This window comes from Lathyrus oleraceus, chromosome 3 (assembly GCF_024323335.1).
Source record: "Lathyrus oleraceus cultivar Zhongwan6 chromosome 3, CAAS_Psat_ZW6_1.0, whole genome shotgun sequence".
Taxonomy (NCBI): Eukaryota; Viridiplantae; Streptophyta; class Magnoliopsida; order Fabales; family Fabaceae; genus Lathyrus; species Lathyrus oleraceus.
The window spans coordinates 266,532,174-266,538,616 of record NC_066581.1 but is presented as its reverse complement, the minus strand read 5'-3'; the positions used below and the strand labels follow the sequence as shown (position 1 = coordinate 266,538,616).

Below are 6,443 nucleotides of genomic sequence, written 5' to 3'. Positions count from 1 at the left end.
ATGTTCCCAGCGCGCTGGCACCGGTTACATTGGACAACATAAGTATGGACATCACGCCATAGTGTTGGCCAATAAAGACCAGCTTGAAGGATCTTAGCGTATGTCTTGGATGTGCTTGAATGTCCACCATAAGGTGAAGAGTGACAGTGCTCTATGATATTTCTAACTTTTTCTTCTGGGATGCAACGTCGAAAGATGTTATTTGTTCCTCTTTTAAAAAGGAGTGGTTTGTCCCAATAGAAATGTCTTATATCTTTAAAGAACTTCTTCTTTTGCTGATAATTGAGGTCAGGTGGTATGATATCAGCGGCTAGATAATTCACAAAATCAGCGTACCATGGTACTCTGCTAATTTCTGAAACTGTCCCAAAGTTGTCTCTATCAGGTTCAAGGGGAACGGTATCTAACTTAGCTATCAATCTGTCATAGGTGAAATCATCATTTATAGGTAAATGGTCTCGCTTCAAATGCTCTAGTCTGGAAAGATGGTCGGCAACTACGTTTTCTGTTCCTTTTTTGTCTCGAATATCTAAGTCAAACTCTTGTAGCAAAAGGATCCATCTAAGTAATCTAGGTTTCACATCCTTTTTGCTTAGAAGGTAACGGATAACTGCATGGTCTGTATAGACTATAATCTTAGATCCGACAAGATAAGACCTAAATTTATCAATTGTAAAAACCACAGCTAGGAGTTCCTTCTCTGTTGTTGTATAATTTAGTTGAGCGGCATCTAGGGTTCTACTAGCATAATATATTACATGTAATTTCTTATCTTTTCTTTGCCCTAAAACAGCTCCTATAGCGAAATCGCTAGCATCACACATTACTTCAAAGGGTTGAGTCCAATCCGGAGTTTGTAAAATGGGTGCTGAAATTAGTGCTTGTTTTAAACGATTAAAGGCTTCGATACATTTTTCATTGAAAATGAATTCAATGTCTTTCATCAGAAGGCCGGTCAGGGGTTTTGTTATTTTAGAGAAATCTTTGATGAAGTGTCGGTAGAAACTAGAGTGTCCAAGAAACCTACGGGCTTCTCTAACTGTCTTAGGAGGGTTAAGGTTTTCTATAACTTCTATCTTTGCTTTTTCGACCTCAATGCCTCTTTCAGATATTATATGTCCTAACACTATGCCTTCTATAACCATAAAGTGACACTTCTCCCAGTTTAACACAAGGTTAACTTCTACGCATCTCTCTAGGATTTTCTCAAGATTAATGAGGCAATTCTCAAAGTCGAACCCACATACCGAGAAATCGTCCATAAATACTTCCATAATTCCGTCGAGATAATCTGCGAAGATTGACATCATACAACATTGGAAAGTAGATGGCGCATTACAGAGTCCAAACGACATTCGGTTGTAAGCAAACGTTCCGTAAGGACATGTGAAGGTTGTTTCCTCTCGATCCTTGGGGTGTATGGGTATTTGAAAAAATCCAGAATATCCATCCAGATAACAAAAGTAAGAGTGTCTGGCAAGACGCTCAAGCATTTGATCTATGAATGGAAGGGGGAAAATGGTCTTTCCTAGTTGCCTTATTGAGCTTCCTATAATCTATGCACATACGCCATCCGCCTTCTATACGTTTAGCTATATGCTCGCCCTTCTCGTTCTGCACGACTGTGATGCCTCCCTTTTTGGGTACCACATATACAAGACTTACCCATTTACTATCAGAGATCTGATAGATTATACCAGCTTCTAGCAATTTAAGGACTTCCTTCTTTACCACCTCACTCATTACAGGGTTGATTCTTCTCTGATGTTCTCTAGAAGGTTTTGAATCCTCCTCTAGCGAGATCCCGTGCATACACACGGATGGGCTTATACCTTTTAAATCAGAGATGTTGTATCCTAAGGCAGAGGGGTATCTTCGTAAAACATTCAAGAGTTGGTTTATCTCGTCTTGGTTTAAGGTGGCACTAACTATTACTGGGCGGTTCATTTCTTTATCTAAAAACTCATATCTTAGGTTCTTGGGCAATTCCTTAAGTTCTTTAGCTGGTTTTCGAGAGTTTGGTGAAAGGGCTGGAGTAAGATCCAAACATTCGTTAGTGTGAGGTTCCGTTTCCTTTAGCTCGTCATCCTTTTCATTCGGGTTTGAAAATGGTTGATCACAGGTTCTTCTTGATCAAATTCCCTTATGCATTCATCTATGATATCGATCGTGTAACATGCGTCTCCTATGACTAGTGCCATCAGGAACTTTGAAAGAATAAACTCTATCTTTTCATCCCCTACTTCGAAAGTTAATTTTCCTCTTTTAACATCTATTATAGCTCCGACTGTTGATAAAAATGGTCTCTCTAACAGGATAGGGATATCATCGTCTTCCTTGATATCCATGACCACAAAGTCTGTTGGGATATAAAGTTGACCGATCCTAACTGGGTTGTCTTCTAAAATGCCTACAAGATACTTAACAGACCTATCGGCTAATTAGAGGGACATCTTAGTTGGTTGTAATTCTCCTAGGTTTAACCTTTTACACACAGCTAAGGGCATAAAACTCACACTAGCGCATAAGTCTAGGAAAGCTTTGTCGATCAGATGACTCCCTAGAATGCAAGGTATAGAAAAAATCCCAGGGTCTTTCTCCTTCTTAGCAAGTTTATTCTCGGAAATAAAGTTGCATTCCAAGGGTTTGGGATCGTCAAGCCTACGCTTGTTGGTTAAGATGTCTTTGAGAAATTTGGCGTAAGATGGAATTTGGGTGATGGCTTTGGTGAAAGGAATCTCTACATAAAGCTTCTCTATTACTTTTATAAACTTTTGGTATTGGTTATTGATTTTGGTTTGTTTAAGTCTTTGCGGATCTGGGATTGGTGGTTTGTACGGGGGTGGTGGTTTGTAAGTTTTATCTTTGGCTTCTCCTTCTTGGTCGGTTTGTTTTTCGGGTTCCACCGGTTCCTCTCCTTGGTTTGTAGGTATATTTTCTTTAGAGGCTTTGGACTTGCTCATTGCTGGGTTACGAGGCCCTTCGTAAGCGGTCCCACTTCGTAATCCGATAACGTTAGCTTGCCCTCGAGGGTTGAGTTGAGGTTGTCCAGGGAATTGTCCTCCAGGTGTAGTTTGTGGGGCTTGGTTTTGTGATGCCTGTGAGATCTGGGTTGAAAGCATCTTGTTGTGAGTGATTATCTGATCAACCTTAGTCCCTAATTGCATTATCGGTTCGTTTAAGTGAATGTTCTGGTTTAAGAATTCTTTATTTTGCTGAGTCTGGCCCGATATAAAGCTCTCCATGATTTTCTCAAGGTTAGGCTTTTGGGGCACAACTTGCATAGGTTGATTTGGTTTTTGGGCTTGATAACCTTGTGGTCTTTGAGGTGCATAATTTTGGATAGGGTTCTGTTTTTTATAGGAAAAATTCGGGTGATTCTTCCATCCAGGGTTGTAGGTGTTTGAAAACGGGTTACCTTGGGCGTAATTCACTTGGTCGGTGTTTAGGTTGTTCAAAAGGTTACATTCCGCCGATTCGTGTCCTTTAGATCCACAAAGTTCACACTCTGTGCAGACTACCACTGCACTATTAGTGTTTGTAGAAATATGTTCGACCTTAAGGGCTAAAGCGTCCATTTTCGCCTGCATCATGTCCATAAAGCTTATCTCATGTATTCCACCTTGGGTCTCCTTTTTCTCTATTGATGCTCGTTCAATTCCCCATTGGTAATGGTTTTGGGCCATATCCTTAATTAGGTCACAAGCTTCAGGGTAAGGTTTGTTCATCAGCGCGCCACCAGCGGCAGCGTTGATGCTCATCTTTGTGTTATAATGGAGTCCATTATAGAAGGTATGAACGACCAACCATTGTTCTAGGCCATGGTGTGGATAGACTCTTAATAGCTCTTTTTATCTCTCCCAAGCTTCAAAAAGTGATTCTCCTTGGTTTTGAGTAAATTTAGTTATTTGGTTTCGAAGAATAACAATCTTACTAGGGGGAAAATATCTAGCAAGGAATACTCTTCTAAGGTCTTCCCAGGTAGTTATTGAATTAGCTAGAAGTGAATCTAACCATGAACGTGCTCTATCCCTGAGGGAGAAAGGAAATAATCTTAAATGAATCGCATCAGGTGAAGCACCGTTGGATTTAAAGGTGTCGGCCAGTTGGATAAAGACTTTTCAATGTTGATTTGGGTTTTCAGTAGCGAGACCCGAGAATTGGTTATGTTGCACTAATTGCAGTAAAGATGGTTTTAGTTCGAAATTGTTGGCAGGAATGAGGGGGTTTACTATACTAGAACTAGGTTCCTCGTCAGAGGGTTGGGAAAATTCCTTAAGAGGTCTCCGGTCGGGATTCTCGGCCATAGCTTTCTTAATTCGGATGAGTAAGAGGCGTGCACGAGTGTAACGTTCGGGTTCCTCTAAAGGATCTACTAAATTTCCGGTACTATGGGTTCTTCGCATTTACCGGATAATAATGCCTCAGTCTAGACGGTGTAACAACAGGGTACGAAATTTGACGAAGTTGGTCCCCGGCAACGGCGCCAAAAACTTGATCGCTCTATTCGCAAGTGAACGAATCACGTCAGAGTAATATAAAAGAATATCGATCCCACAGAGACTAAATCGTCAATCTATCGATTACTATTGTTACGATGTTTATCTAAGGCGGTACAAAAGAGATATTTATGTCTCAAAATAATAGTAAATAAAGGAAATAATAAACACAGTGCAGATAAAGACAGGTTTGAATGTATTTCACGTCGGTTAAATGATGTTTCGATTGTCTAAATAGAACTACTTATGGGGCAATATTTTCTACTCTTGAAATTAATCCATTTAACAGGAACTGTCGCTTTCGCGTATTCAGAACCGAGTTTACCCTTAAATTAAGGTCTTTTATTGTCACTTATAAAAGGTGCGCAAAACGCTAAAGTAGTAAACTTATTTTTAAGAAATAAGACTCGTAAACTTAGTTGAAAAGTGATTTTGATTTGGAAAGTTTACCCAAGGAGTTTCCTGATTTTAAATCTATCAACACGTCCGAAAATAGTTTTAAAAATCATTTTTCCTTAAAGTGATAAAAAATCCTAGTTAAGTAAGTCAGGGTGCTTTCGCTCTCCTTGAGTAGTTAAAACTAACCAAGTTTGTTTCAGAAAACTCGAATTAAAAATCAAAACAGCCTTTAAAGCACTTCTAGAGATTCAATATGTGAAACATCTCTTTAACCGCGATCCTTACATTCTAACCTTTGAAAGATTTAGCCAGACATGGTAATACAAACAAACACAACGATATTGATCATGATGAAAAGTTGTTTTAGAATGTAAGGCGTAAAAAACAAGTAAAGCGTGTAAAATAATTAAAACGAGCAATAAAGATAATGGCGAGAAATTTAAATAAAGTAAAGCATGGCAAGAAATTAAATAAAGTAAAGCATAGCAAGAAATTAAATAAAGTAAAGCATGACAAGTAAAATAAATAAAAGCGACTAAATTAGAACCTACTCCAATCGGAGGCTTTAAATCTGGTACAAGGAAAATAAACCTTTGACTTTGAAGATAAAGATGACAGCAAAATCAAAGTGCTCTAACTCAATTACACTACGGTGCGATAACCCCTCGATGTGACGGATTACCGCTTTTACAGAGGATAATATAGTCTTAGTATTGTAAAGTAAGTTGGATGATTTGGAAATGAACTAGAACGACCTATTTATAGAGGAATTCAGCAGCTTATAAAGATCATGATGCCCTTCAACTTCTCCTTAGTGGGAACGTGAAATGCAAAGGTGGTGCCCGCCATGTGTGTGAATGGTAATGTTCATGGGATCGTGGCGGTTACCTCCTGGTTGAGGGCTGATGTGTCATGGCTTCTCCTATAGCGGCCACCATGCATAACGCCATGTGTACAATATTTGCCGAAAAACCCTAATTTTTGGTCTTTTTGCTTCGTTTCTTCTAAAAAGGTCCCGAAAGAGCTAAATATCTGAAAACAACATAAAAGAGAGCATAACACAAGCAAAATGGTAATAAAGACCTAATAAACATGTGAAATCCGAGTCAAAAACGCGGTGTGATTCAGTGTGATCAGTATGTTTCATGAGCATAGTCCATTATACTATGTCTCTAACATGCATTAACACCAAAATTCTATTGCCCGACCTCAAATAGTTGTGACTTCTACATAAGTCCAATTTTGATTGCTTAATATAGTGCTAAATTTGTGACACAAAAGGCATAACATTCTAGTTAGTGAGATTGTAAGTCTCCCCTCTTTTATGGTATTGTGTGGAAACTTGGCATTTTTTCCTTCCTTTGGAAGATGTCTTGGTTCAAGGATTCATGCTTGTGATAAGTGGGTTAAGTGTTCTCCAAATAATGACTTCAAATAAAAATAGCAAAAGCAAAATAATACTAACTTCTAACTCATTAACAACTAGCATTTAATTTCAAGCCATTACTTTAATGTCATTTAATTTTAGTCTTTATTCATTTGCCA

General features: G+C 38.6%; 1 non-coding gene across 1 annotated transcript; it reads left to right on the top strand.

Annotated features, from left to right (window-relative positions):
• Nucleotides 1-3,816: 3,816 nt before the first annotated feature.
• On the top strand, nt 3,817-3,923 carry LOC127133492 (small nucleolar RNA R71). Its single transcript, XR_007807463.1, has one exon. It is a non-coding gene; the product is annotated as a small nucleolar RNA R71 (small nucleolar RNA).
• The last annotated feature ends 2,520 nt before the right edge of the window (nt 3,924-6,443 follow it).